A 14,440-nucleotide genomic window follows, 5' to 3' on the forward strand; every position below is an offset into this window, starting at 1 on the left:
GTCAAGATGGGCTGGATTGTACTATAGTGACAGCTAACCCCAAACATGTCAGTTACTGGACACCATAGTTTCTTACTCCTACTAATACTACATGTTTAATGTGGAACTTCAGGGAGCTCTGCTCACCATTATTAGTCAGGATCTAGGCTCACGGAAGGTTTCTCTTAATAGATGCTTCCACAGTCCCTGAAGCCGTGGAGAAGGGACAGTGACTCACAGGCTGCCTCTTCTGCATGGCCGTGACATGTTACTTTCACTGACATTTCATTCTCCGTAGTGAGTCATATGTCCACACCTAACTGCAGAGAATTGTTATCCTGCTGTGTGCTCAGAAGATAGCAATTCAGAAATATTGGGTACATAGTACTAATGACAACCGCCCAGTCATAACAGAAAGTGTAGCCTTGACTTTAGAACGTGTGCTTCTTGGCAGTGCTAAGAGCAGTGTGAGGTTATGTAAGGGTAGTATACACAAAACAGTCTCCTTCTGCATACTCTTATAGATAGAGGAGAGGCCTTTTCTCATAGTTAGGGAGGGCTGGGGTTACCAGTTCAAGGTCTACTGAAGAACCCCTGGGCCTGTGGTTTTACAGGGGACTTCTGAGGTAGACCTGATTAATTTGAAGCTGGTGGAGAGTCTTTCATGCAGATATATAGTAAACCACTCTTATTAGACCAAACAATGTCTGGATTTAATTCTTGGAAACAACTTAAGATCTAACTACTTGAATTAGTATGTCTGTACACATGTGAGTGAAGAGACTGGAGGAAAAGCAAATGTAATATTCTAGCTGCAGATACCAATTTTAAAGTTAATAATGAAATTTCTTCTTGGCAGCAAACAGTAGACTTTTACCTTGATGAAAATTGCTAGCAGAATCTTCAGAAATATGGCTTTTCCTTCTGTGGTAAACTGAATGTTTATGGTGTTTAGAGATTTTCTGGTCATTCAGGTCCCAAATTTGCTCCTCTTAACGCATCTTTTATCTCAGTAGCTCCTCATCCATCCCTTGTCAGGCCAAAGGTCCCTGTCTTGTCATCTCAGACTTCTCCTTGTCCTTCATCTAACATACTCTTCTGCTGTTTTCCTTCCTATTCGTTCATGCCCTTCTCTGACTCTCCATTATAGCTGTTCTACTTCATATACTCACTATCTCTTGTGAAAACTATTTCAGTATCCTTCTGTTTCCCCAGACTTTATTCTTATCCCTGTAAATTCATCCATTACAACTGCCAAAAGGACCTATCTAAAGTCACAAATGCAAAGATATCGCTTCTTCTGCTCTATAACCTTGAGTGACAACTCTCTATCCTTTAAATGCTCCAGCCCAAGCTCTCTAGCCTTGCTGATTTTTAGAAGACCAAGTCCAGTTTTCTAACCTGTGAAATGCTCCTTGACTTGGTCTCTGTTTAACTCTCTAATCATCTCTTGACATTCCCACTCTGGTACTACAAGCTCCAGTAATATTTGGATTCTCATATACTTAGATTCCTTTCAATCTCTATTCCGGTTTCTCCCACTTGACCTGACTAAATTTAACCTACCCTTGAAGCTCTTATTTCTTCCAGGAGAGTCTTTTCATCTCTCTCTTCTCCCACCCTCACACGAGACTGCTTCTCCCTCTTTTCTGGTCTCATACCTCTGGCCCTTGCTTTATCATCACACCACAGTACTAGTATATTTTCTTCAGTGTTGGCAAAGTGCTCGAAGAAGAGTTTGAAACACATCTCATTCATCTTTTAATCCCCATCACCAAGCACAATGCCACTCACTTAGTTGATGTTCACTAAATCTTGGACTGGACAAATTCATCCACCTGAATCTTGCCATGGGTAAATTATTTGTTAACCAAGCATTCTCAGTCACACTTGTATCTCCTCTAAAGGTGAGAAAAAGAAACCCCCTGTGAAAGAAGAATTAGGAGATGAGAATGAGTGAAGAAATAAATGAGGACCTCAGCAAAAGAAAAGGAGAGCCTTAGGTAGTCTAGGGAAACAGAAATAGCTCCAAGAATTTGATTGGCTTGGAAAATGAAAATGATTTGAGGAAAAAAGGACAGCCAAAGATTCAGGTAACTATCAAAGTAGGTGAGTAAAGCTCTGGCCAAAAGCTGAAGGCATCCTAGTATATGGGGCAAAGATAATGGAGAAGACATCCTCCTAGAGAGAGCTGGAAGTGTGCAGAGGCCAAACCACAACATAACAAACATCTATGCCAACGAGTCCTCACAGAGACTATTCTTTTCTTTTGAAGACCATTCTCTACCCTTTTGAGACTTCTGCCGTCCCCTGCTTCTGGATAATCTACCTAAGCTCAATTTCTTTGACTCCGTTCTCTCCTGTTTTTGAGTTTTCTGACTACTCTGTGGGCTTTTCCCATGATTCAGTGTTAGGTCTGAGACATCTGAATGTCAAACATACAAGGTTCACCTCTTCTAATTCTTTTTAAATTTCAACCAATGAAAGCAAAATGCTCTAACCATGGCGACTCCCATTCTAGTAAGACTGCACTGGATATTTAATTCTTGTTATACTCTGAAGTAGACAGTTTAATCTAGGTCCTAAGGACAGAGATGCTGAGCCAAACCCCCAGCTAGTGTACAATGGACATTACCATGACTGAGGAATAAATCACTATTGCTTTAAGCCATGAGAATCTGAGGTTGTTCTTTTATTGTAACCTTGCTTGGGTGGCAGGGAGAGTCTTTGAGGTCACCCAGTAAGTAGGGAACCGGGCTTTGAATTCCCGTGTGTAGACTCCAGATGACACGGTTCCTTTTGATTTCTGTCTTTGTTTCTCATTTTCTGTGCCCTCGGGTCTCCCTCCTTCCAGCCACAGATAGCGCTCTTGTCTGCTAACAAGAGGGGTGGACACTGATGACTCGGAGCTTTATTGTCTCAAGTCAGAAAATGAAATTCCTGGGGTGTCTCAATGAGAGGCAACAAGTCAGCATTCAGAAGTGCAATCTTGTGGGATGGTTCTGTTGTCTAAAGCCCATTCTTATCAACCCCAGCAAACATCTGGAGGACACTGTTATGGGCCTGATCAGTTTTTGCCTCAAGAAGAGCCATAAGTTGTGATGGGTTAGGCAAGTAGTAACCATGGTTACAAATCAAAGAACAGTCTCGTTAGGTGAATGTAGCAGAGAGATGGATATCGGCGTCCTTCTCAAGGAGGAAGAACAGGATAAATCCAATTATAATGACAAGTTTTTACTTCAATAAATGTCTTGCTTTAAAAATCAATTTTTCTAGCACACACACAAGCTGGGGCCTGGATTTTCGGAATTGTTGTAGGTGTCAAGGTGAAATCATTTCTTCAATTTCTGTAGGACGTCTTTGAATGATTTGTGTCTGACTTTCTAGGGAATTGCCTAGAGCCTGAAAGAAAGTGACACTTCCTTTAACTAGCTAATGACTGAAGCTGTGTGAGTTACTATTTTTAGTAATTTGTCGGTGATAGTTGTGACTGTTCTCTTCTGTAAGAATGATTGTTTATCCCCTTCGACTGGGAGTATCTCTTCCCCTTTAGTAGTGATAATTATGCTATACCCAGTTAAAGTGATAGAGTTTTTTGGGTGTTATATTAATTCATGCGAATTGTTCATTCATTCATTCTCTTAAATATTTTTAGGTGCCAGTCTTTGGCCAGTGTGCAGCTGGAGCTGGGAAGATACAATGAACAAGGCAGACACAGTACACACCTTCAGAGACCTTCTGGTTAGACTTGTTTTTACCAAGGGGAGAGTGATGTTTGTGATAAGCTGGTTCTCCTGAGCAAAGTGGGAAGTGCTGTAGAGAGAGTGCGTCACCTCTGAAGGGGGAATGAGAACCTAGAAACAATCTAGGAGGTGATCAGATCGTGAGAAATCTGACTGGGACTAAGGAGTGCTGATTAGAGGAATCGGAGAAAGGGCAGCTTAGTTGGTTCCTGAGAACTGGCTTAATACAAACATGTAGAGGAAAATCGACTTTGCTGCTTCAGAGAACAGAACCAGGCCCTATTGGTGAACATTTTAGAGGAGAAGATACTGATTTGACACTCCTGATGTTTTAGGTAGGGATTAGAATGTAATTTTTATTTTCATGGTTCATGAACTTCAATGATTTTCCAAAAGAATCAGTGACCTGATCAAGGTTGGGGCTGGTAAAGTGCATTTAGCAAGGGACGTAGTGCCATCCCTTCTGGATGAGGATGCAAGGTTTCCCCATCTATCCAGGGGCCTTTGTTTACCAGCGTCTTAGGAGGAAATGAGGGTTGCAGGGACCAACGCCCCAGTGCTAAAGAACAGTAAACTGTAGAGCAAAGGCCTCTACTTAAGCCTGCGAACAATGAGGATATGCATTATTTCTAAGAAGTTATGTCTATTTAAATGAAAGCTGGTTCTTTCTGAGCATGTGTGTGCTTTGGTTGGCACATTCTGTCTTTTGGTCCATCCACATGCTGTTATTTACCTGTGAAATTGAGGTGTTGTACTACATGTAAGAATGAGCTTTATTACAATGAAATTGATTGTCTCATTAAGTGGCAAGTTACGTGTCATTGAAAGTATATATAAGAGATTGGCTCTGTCTGATGTTATAGGGGAAAAACTGCTTGGGAAGGAACTTGGTTATGATGGCTAGGTGTCCTTTGATTCTGTGATCCTGGAGGCATATCTGTAATAACATATTTAACCTTCTAGAGTATTCACCCTATGGGGCGCTTAAACTCATCCTGCTACAGAGATAATGTATACTGTGAGAAAATTCTAATAGTCCTATACTGGAGGAATTTCTGAAGCTAACGTTTTGATACTGATTCAGGTTATTATTGATATGAGCTTCATATTCTGGTTTTTTTCGTGTGTGTTTGTTTTGCTTTTTGTTTTCCCCCACTTCATCAGAAAATAAATCTGGTTTAGCAGAAAATAGATTTTCTAGGATGTACCTTTGTCCACTGATTTAAGCAATCTTTAAATAGCATTACTAGACTCATTCTTGGCGTCTTTGCATCTTCTTTTTTTTTTTTTTTTGGTTGTTTCAGGCTTCGTATATTTACCATTTGCTCTTTTTCCCACCCAATTCACCCTCTGTACCACTTCAGTTCTAAACATGGAAAGGCATATCTTGCCCTCAAATCAGTGATAGGTGCTAGAATGAACTAAGACCACAGTCTCCTCAGAAAACAGTAGAGGTTATATAAGGAACTTTCTGTCTCCACAATATAACACACGTAAGTAAGCTAGATACATATTGCATAGGTTTCTCAAGTAAATAATTACTAAGGACCTCTGCACTCAGTGAGACATCCCACACTTTTGCTAGACACTGTCTAACTTTCGTTTGCCAGAAGTCACCGCATACCCTCTATGTGATGATAAACAGCTACATTTAGGCTTCAGTCCTCATTTCTTGATTTGGCTCCGATGATTTCAACCCCTAGCTGCAATTTCTCATTTCTCTGAGCTCATCTCCGTAGGCTGGAAAATTACAAGTGGTGGGACCCTACCATAGCAATTGTTCACAGTTTCCTGAGGATCTTGAATTCAGAGAGGATTTACATGTATGTGGTTGCATGCCCAAGGGAAGGAGAAACAAACAAAAAAAACCCAAAAAACCCAAATGCATGTTTTTTGACTCTCTGGGCAGGACTCTTGCTCATGTGTTTTCTTGCTTAATCCTTTCAGCAATCCTATACAAGATTATTAGTCCCTTTTATAGTCTTCTCTTAATTTAGCTTTGTCTTCTTCCCATTACATCATTTATATTATAAATAAATATATAAATTTTATATTTATATCATCTCACCTGAGAGAGGTGAGATGCGAACCACCACCCTGTACCCACCTACCTCCCACCAGTCAGAAAAATGATGGCCATGGCAGTGGGTGTCATGCTGGTCTGTGTCATGGAAGACCTTGACCCTTGGGATTTCTTAGAACTCGACAGATGACTAAATGTGAGTTCGGAGTAGGATAGTATCGACAGGAAACTGCAAGCTTCTCAATTCAGCTTGGGCTTTTAAATAAGAAGGAAATCCTGGGCCCATCTTAATTTTGATCAGGATTCCCAGAGTAACTCTAGGATCACTTCAGGCCTCAAAGCTATTACACCACTTTGAACCTAGACGTCACTTTGGCTCATTTGTATAATAAACCTCTCCAAGAGGGAGAACATGAGAGTCTGAGCAAGTGCACACCAGGAAAGGTGCTGCACCCCACCTTTGCTCCTCTCCCTCAGACTTATGGTGCTTACATGTGGATAGTCTTCACAGCTACTTGGGGCATCCAGACATTCTGGGCCCAGAGGTGGTGTGTCCTTCTTTCCTGGAGGCTGCCCTCTGAGTTGTGGGTGACCTGTGATCATGGATTACCCAATGTCTACTAACTAATTGGATGTGCGTCAGCAAGCCCATGAAGAATTACTGCATGAGGAAGCCAATTTGAATGGCTTTTTTCCAGGTCACATTTTGTGAGCCATAAATCAAGAGCAGTGAGGAGGGGCCGCATTTGTAACTGGAGACACTGAGAATGTGTCTATTACTCCTTCAAAGTGTTATCTCTGTGTCCATGTTTATACCTATACTTATATCCAATACTAATAAATTATATCGACATTGATATTGACACCCATATCTCTATATTTATTTGGCTGCAGATGTAGAACTATGTTAAATGGCTTGCCTTTCTGCACATGCTTTTTTCTTTTTTTTTTGCATACACTTTTAGGTTTTATAGGTATAGGGTTTTTGTTGACGAAAGCTATATAAGTGAATCTTTGATAATTCAGACAGAGCCTTCAGGAAAAATTTCCTTTGCTATAATTTAAAATACAATGTAAGTATTATTTCATGGAGCACGTAAAACTACTTACAAATTGATTTTACACTCTTTTAAATTTTGACCTCAATGTTTATATTATAATTTGATTTAATTAAAGCTCCCAAGGTTGTCTGCTAGTCAGTAATATTTCAGTTTAATCTCAGGTACTTAGAAATAATAAAAGTAGACTTAACTAACTTTTATCATATGACAAATATACATATGTAATGTATTTTTATTAAAGTTTTATGCATAAATGGTTATGAAAGTGAAAAGCACAGAAGGATTTCTAACGAAAAACAAACTCCTTTGCTTTATCATCCCTGCTCCCAGGTCTGCCCTTGTAACAATTACTTTTGACTCTTTAAATTGTTTCCGATTTTTTTCTTTTAGTTTTATCATGAATATCTTTATAACTCTATATAATAAGCTTATCTTGCTAGTTTTGGCAGGATCTTTTCACTTTTTACCTTGAAGGAAAGGGTATTAGCTTCCCTACCCTTTCTTGTCCCTCTCTTTGCTACCTTCACTCCCAGGCTTCTGTCATTGGTACTTGCATTTATTGTCAATGCTGGTTAGATTTACATTCTTGTCTCTATCTATAAATACAATCTGTTCTTTTTCTTATCAGTTGTTTCTAAAGTCGAAATCCATAAAGAGCATTTATATTATTATGACGGTATGAATATAGTTTACTCTAAGGCTATATAATGGGTTATAATTACATTTTCTCTGTTATGCAGTTTTTTTTTTAACCTGGAGTCTTAAATTGCATGTTTTAGAATTGCGTTTTGTTACTGTATTCCCAAGCTCTTTCCTAAAGATGTGAGTAAAACGGTATAGATACCTCCATCTTTCAGATCCATCCTTTCTTGTCGTCTTCCCTCTTCCCTACACCATCATCCTTGCTCCATAAGACACCATTGCTCTGAATTAGCACAGTCTAGACCTGCTGCTGTTCTGGCATTTCCTTTCATTGCTCTCCTGAGTTGGAGACCATATCTCTCTTTTTCTTATGCGTAGTTTATTACTTCATTTTGCTAAATCACGTTTCAAGTAACTTTGAATGGAAGGACAGATAGAGGTTGACAATTTTTAGGTTTTTTGTTTTTTAATGCCCTAAAAGTATTTTGTTTTTTGTTTTTCACACTTGATCGATTGTTTGGATGAGTATATGATTCTACGTTGAAAATAATTTTTTCCCCAAAACTTTGAAAGCATAGTTCCATTCTCTACTACCATTCTGTGTTGCGTAAGAAAATTGCAAAATCTAATTCTTATTTCTTTTCTTCTCTAAATAGAAAATTTTAGGATGTTCTCTTCATTCTTGGTATTGTGAAGTTTCACAATGATTCATGTACGTACAGGGTTGGATTTTTGTGTGTGTGTATGTGTGGTTTGTTTCTTTGTTTATTGTTCCCTAGGGACCCTTAGTGATTTGAAGAAACATGTCCTTTAGCTCTAGTATATTCTCTTTAATAATGTTCTCTTCTCCAATTCCTTGCTCTGACTTAGTAAGACTCCTGATATTCAGATATTGGCCTTCCTGGATTGAGCCTTTGTTCTCCTGGTCTTTTCTTTCATACTTTCTGGCTCTTTGTCCCCCTCTACCCTACTTTTTTTGGAATGTTTTCTTGATTTTATTTTCTAACCCTCATATTGTTTTATTTTATTAATTTTGATTTACAATCATATATAGTCTTTAAGTGTAATTATAACTCTAAAACATTTTCCTCGTTCTATTTTTCATAACATCCTGTCCCTGTTTTATGGATACAATATCTTCTTAAATCTCTCTGCAAACTAGTAAGAGTTTTATTTAAATTTTCTAAATAATACTTATTTATTGCAATTGTTTGTTTTTTTGTTGTTTTGGTGTATGTTTTAGTCTTTGGCTTTCTCTCTTATATATCTGATGATTCTCAATTGTCCATTTATATATAAGAAAGAGGATTTATTTTTGAGTGAGTAGGAAATGTTATCCTGAGGTGTCCCCTAAATTCTAGAATTCAGAACACTTTGTTCTGAGGTACGAACACCTGCACAAATTATCCTGGTCTTTTCTGAACACCTCTTTAGTGCAGAGCCCTGCTGTGTAAATGCTGAACATTCTGCCCATTGGGGTGCTATTAAACTCTATGTGCATAGACTTTGCGTAAACATCTCTTTCAGCCTCCATTATAATTGGCTTCTTCCAGTGTGAAGCTTCTTTAAGTTTTGCAGGGAAAATCTTTTCGTATTTGACTGCATGCCTGTCTGCACTATTATCAGTTCTTTTAATTGATGTGGATATATATATATATACACACACACACACACATACACACATATATGTACATATATACACATATATACATATACATAATTTTTTAAAAGTATTTTTTTGCAATGTCATTTTAAATGTTTATAGGAAGGGACAGGGATAAACTCATTTGCTTAGTCATATACTAGGTTAAATTGATAGCCTTTGTGAATTATTTTAAATGTAGACACTTTGTCAATTCAGAAAATTTCTCCATTAATCTGAATTAGCACAATTTTACTATACCTTGGATCTGATATCTACATATAGATACAAGAGAGTAGGCCCAACTAATAAAGTCAGACACTGCTACATGTACTTGGAGTGATTAAGTTGACTTAGGGGCATTTAGTAAAATCACTTTGGGTCAATGCCTATTTGCAGAGAAGGCAGTGAGATGTTTATTTGCTGCTGTCATAAGCTGCCATTGGTCTTTCCCAAATATCCTTTCATTAGATAGCATAGGCTTGTAGATGGTGTGTTCTTTTTCTATTTTTGTGAGATAAGGTCACAAATTATTTTATATACTTCCACCGATATTCTTGGACAGAATAAAATCTTGTTCGTGTGTGTGTGTGTGTGTGTGTGTGTGTGTGTATGTGAGACAGAGAAAGAACCACAAATTCTATATGTAATCACAAGGACCGTAGATTTGTTGTACTTTATGGGACTTTCCTATTTAGTAAGTTTTCCAGTCCTTGTTTGTTTCTGAATGTTTCCTCAGCTGAGTAGAGATTTTTTCAATGTCTGTTTTATGTGTCTCTGTGCAGAAAAAGAATGAAATGATGCTTTTAAAAAAATTTAAACTGTCTACTTTAGAGTATAATAAGAAGTATCCAATGCAATATTATTAGAATGGGAGTCTCCATGGTTAGAACATTTTGCTTTTGCTGGTTGAAATTTAAAAAGAATTAAAAGAGGCGAATCTTGTGTATTTGACATTCAGATGTCTAAGACCTAACATGGGAAAAGCCCACAGAGTAGTCAGAAAACTCAAAAACAGGAGAGAACGGAGTCAAGGAAATTGAGCTTAGATAGATTATCCAGAGGCATGGGGCAGCAGAAGTCTCAAAAGGGTAGAGAATGGTCTTCAAAAGAAAAGAATAGTCTCTGTGAGGACTCGTTGGCATAGATGTTTGTTATGTTGTGGTTTGGCCTCTGCACACTTCCAGCTCTCTCTAGGAGGATGTCTTCTCCATTATCTTTGCCCCATATACTAGGATGCCTTCAGCTTTTGGCCAGAGCTTTACTCACCTACTTTGATAGTTACCTGAATCTTTGGCTGTCCTTTTTTCCTCAAATCATTTTCATTTTCCAAGCCAATCAAATTCTTGGAGCTATTTCTGTTTCCCTAGACTACCTAAGGCTCTCCTTTTCTTTTGCTGAGGTTTTTTTTTTTTTTTTTTTTTCACTTCTCTCATTCTCACCTCCCAATTCTTCTTTCACAGGGGGTTTCTTTTTCTCACCTCTATTGCCTCTTACTTCTGTTCCACTACTGACTGACAGGCTTTTAGCCAATTTGGCAGAGTCTTTCCATTCTGTTAGTTCTGGGCCAGCTACAAACTTCGTTATTTACTCTAAGGCTTTCCAAGTTTGAAGGCTCCTGGAGTGTGCACACAACATCTCCCTCCATAGGAAATGGACTTTGAACAGTAGTGTTTGTAGTAGTGACTGGAAATGGAGGTAAAATGATACCCACTTGCTATTATTAATTCATTCACAAATATTTATTAAGTGCCATTAGTGCCAAGCTCAGAGTCTATAACTGTGAACAAGACAAACCAAGATCCTTGGAGTTGACATTATGTCATAAACAAACAAACAACAAAAATTCTCTAAATGAAACAAAACAATTACAATTGAAATGAGTAAAAATATTCAAACTGAATTTGTCTTAGTTACAAAATTACTTCAAAGGGCTACTTCTGATATTTTTAACTTTCCTTAGTCTAATATTTACATTTTAAATATTTCTGTATTTTATTTGGAGATGGGGAATAAGAGTGGGTTGGAATTTTTAATGCCATGCTTATTTTATTATTATTTTTGTTGAGGACAGCTGGATATTCTGTTGCCTTGGAAGACTAGGAAACAGCTCTGACAAAATCCAAGCTTATCTTTTAGCTACTCCCTCTAGACTTTCTCAGTCAAACTTACTGTGAGTATCCCGAATGATTTCCTCGCCTTGTCTCATTATTTTCCTGCTTTAGTGGTTGAAATGAAAAGAAACTGCAGTTGGAGTAACCTGAAATGTGGAAAACCAATATGGAAATAATGAAGAATTGGCTGTATGATCATTGTGGAATTTTACAAACACTTGGCTGTAACTGTGAATTAGGACATTCAGAAGCATGTGGTGTTACTGCTTTTATAATTACGTTGCTGTTGCTTGTAGCATCTTTTCTTCTTTGACATAAAGCTGTGGTTTGGGGTTACTGTTTAATCTCAGTGGCAAACAGAGTAGCTGAGTTCAATATTTCCATCCCTATTTTTTTTTTATGAAAATGAAAAAAAAGATATGTAAATTCTATTTTTGGAATTTACAAAATTGGAATGGTCTTTAAAAGAAAAGAATAGTCTCTATGATGGCACAGCTAAAATTGGAAACCAAGAATATTTCTACCTTAAACATTTTTAGTAATATTATATTTCACATAATTGCCATGGAAATGTAATATATTCATTGTAGTTATACATTAAAGTTTCTCTCCATTAGAAATGATGAAGTTTATGTGTTTATTTATGTAAATAACATAAAGAGACCAGTTTTTGTTTCAGGCTGTGAGATTGGTATTAAGAGATCCAGATTTAAATTGTGTTTTTACCACTTGCTGTGTGACCATGAACTTAACCTCCTTGAGGTTCATTTTATGTGTAAAGTGGTAATAATAATACTAACCTCAAAATGTATATATGAGATATAAGATAATGTAAGTTAAGTATGTAGTACTCAAAAAGGTTTGTTGGCCCTTAATCTTAGATATAGACATTTTCCAGTAGATGTGTTATGTCAACCAAGAAGGGGAAAAGAATATCAGTGAGTCAGTCGGGAATAGAACACATTAGCATGAATTACTCTGAAACTATATTTATTAATAGTTTTGTGGTCCCAAGCAGTTCAAATCATACCCATGGCCCTGAATTTTCTGACCTTAAGATTCATTTAAATTGTCCATTATACATAAGTTACTGTAGTTATTTTTATGTTAAAATATTATTTAATTATTATTAAGAATAAAAAACCTGGTTTATTTCATAGCCCATGTAATCTTTGTTTCAGCTTGTTCCTAGATTCTCTATTAGCTTGTTATAAAGGTATGAGATGTATGTGTGTGGGTCAGTTTGTGTCATTACATTACATACATAGTTACATTTTTATCTGGTATGTACACATTTAAATATTCTCTTTCTATCCTCTTTGTTCTCCTTACCCATTTTTAATTGCTTCTAACAGATACAGTTACAAAGGACTTTATGAATTGCTACATGTGTGCTAAAGAATAACAGTGATTTTCAAACTTAGTACAGAATTCAATTAATTTTTACAGAAGACAGTATGTACCTTCCAAGTGGATACTTTGAAAATGAAATTGTTTTTGATTGTGTGAAACTGCCTGAAAATGTGATCCTCCAAAGCGCTCTTTTTCTTATGGCAAGAAAACAGTGATATCGGAATTAATTATAATTATGCACTCAAGGCTGGTTCTTCTTTTTCTTCTTTTTTAAAAATCAAAGCTTAAAAAAACTAAGGTTTCTCTGCACCAAGTGCAATTATAAGACATTTGTATGCCTTGGATTTTAGATGGAAAGGGTTTACTGGTGGCGGCTTTGAGTAAAGGAATCGCCACTTGTACGAGAAGTAGCATACGTTAGGGTATCCTTGTAGCACACCTTTTTGGTATAAGGTGACATTTTCCTCTACTACCCCCACTCACTCAGGATTGCAGTATAATAAGTTTGTATTTTAGACCAAAACTCTAAACACAAAGCACCTGTTTATTCTGACAATGTGTCTTATTGAATGTCAGGAGCAAAATATCCACAACAGAATGTTGTTAGGAACCTGTTGTGTAACAGCTTCCTGGGTTCGCTAAAATGCCACATGCACATTTCTGATTCCCAGGTATAATCTGGTTTGTAATCTCTTTTGGCTCGTCTTTTTGAATTGGGTGATACGTTTCTCGAAAAGGCTGAGTAAACAATGAGTTTCCAAAACAAAGTTATTTATTTGTATGATACTATAGGTGAAGATTTAGAAGAAAAGCCAAGTATGGTCATTTTTTTATACTTACATGGCTAATTTAACGATTTGCTTGCAATACAACAATTTGGAGCAGTGGCTTGGAAGAGAGCAAGGTTATCAGAACTACTCCTCTGGCTACTTAAGCTTATATATATACCTTTCAACTCAGATTTTGACCGGGACACCCTCCGGTTAAGGTAACTGGTTTATTTCGAGCAGTGGTTCTTAAACTTCAGCATGCTTAAGAATCACTTAGAAGGTTTGTTAATTCCCGCGTCGCTGGGCCCCGTACCAAGTTTTGATAGAGTTGTTATGGGGTGAGTTCCAGGAGTTTGCATTTCTAACAAGTGCTCATGTGATGCTGACGGTCAGAGAACCACACGATACTTTGGGAACCATCGCATTGGGAAGGAAGCATCTGTCCCTCGCTCAATGTGTTAGGGTGCAGGGGTGGGGAGGTTGCTGGGGAGGACGGTGGGAAAAGATTGAAGAATGCTGATCATCTTGTTATGGTTTACCCGGAAGTGTTGATTTCAGAATTCTTCCAGTGTATTACAAACTTAAACATTGGTGACTAGAACTGATACTACTCTTTAATACTACATTTATTAATATTACTTCTATTAATGAGAATTGAATAATGTTAGGAGCGACAATAGATCGGATTATTTCTTAACATTGGTCTCCTCTTCCCCTTCTGGTTCCTGCCTGTTGGACCTGTGCCTCCTTCTGCCCCCCGTGTCATACAAATATAGATAGCTTTACTCTAACTGTCTTTTAGAAATGAGAGAAATGATGAGACAGTATATGCGGTTTCTTGGAAAAGTTGTGCTATCTGTCAAGATTACCATAATAATCAAAGCCTTATTTATTTGGCTTCTACCTATTCAGATTTTGCAGCAGTTAGGACAGTGCTTGGTTTGAAATGTACCAAAGCAAATCAGTGAGTTTAGGATATTGCCCAGGAAATTTAAATTATTTAACAAGAAACTTCTTCCAATTTATTTCAAAACTTCCACTTACATACAATTGTTTTATAATTAGAAATCAGTCTTATCTAAGCATTTACATAAGCTACTTTTAATTTATGAT

General features: G+C 37.3%; 1 protein-coding gene across 11 annotated transcripts in view; it reads left to right on the forward strand.

The window, feature by feature from the left end:
- The window catches only part of SLC4A4 (solute carrier family 4 member 4), a 348,583-nt gene that overhangs the window by 197,925 nt on the left and 136,218 nt on the right, over positions 1–14,440 (forward strand). The window lies entirely within an intron of this gene.

Source organism: Rhinolophus ferrumequinum, chromosome 5 (assembly GCF_004115265.2).
Source record: "Rhinolophus ferrumequinum isolate MPI-CBG mRhiFer1 chromosome 5, mRhiFer1_v1.p, whole genome shotgun sequence".
Lineage (NCBI taxonomy): Eukaryota > Metazoa > Chordata > Mammalia > Chiroptera > Rhinolophidae > Rhinolophus > Rhinolophus ferrumequinum.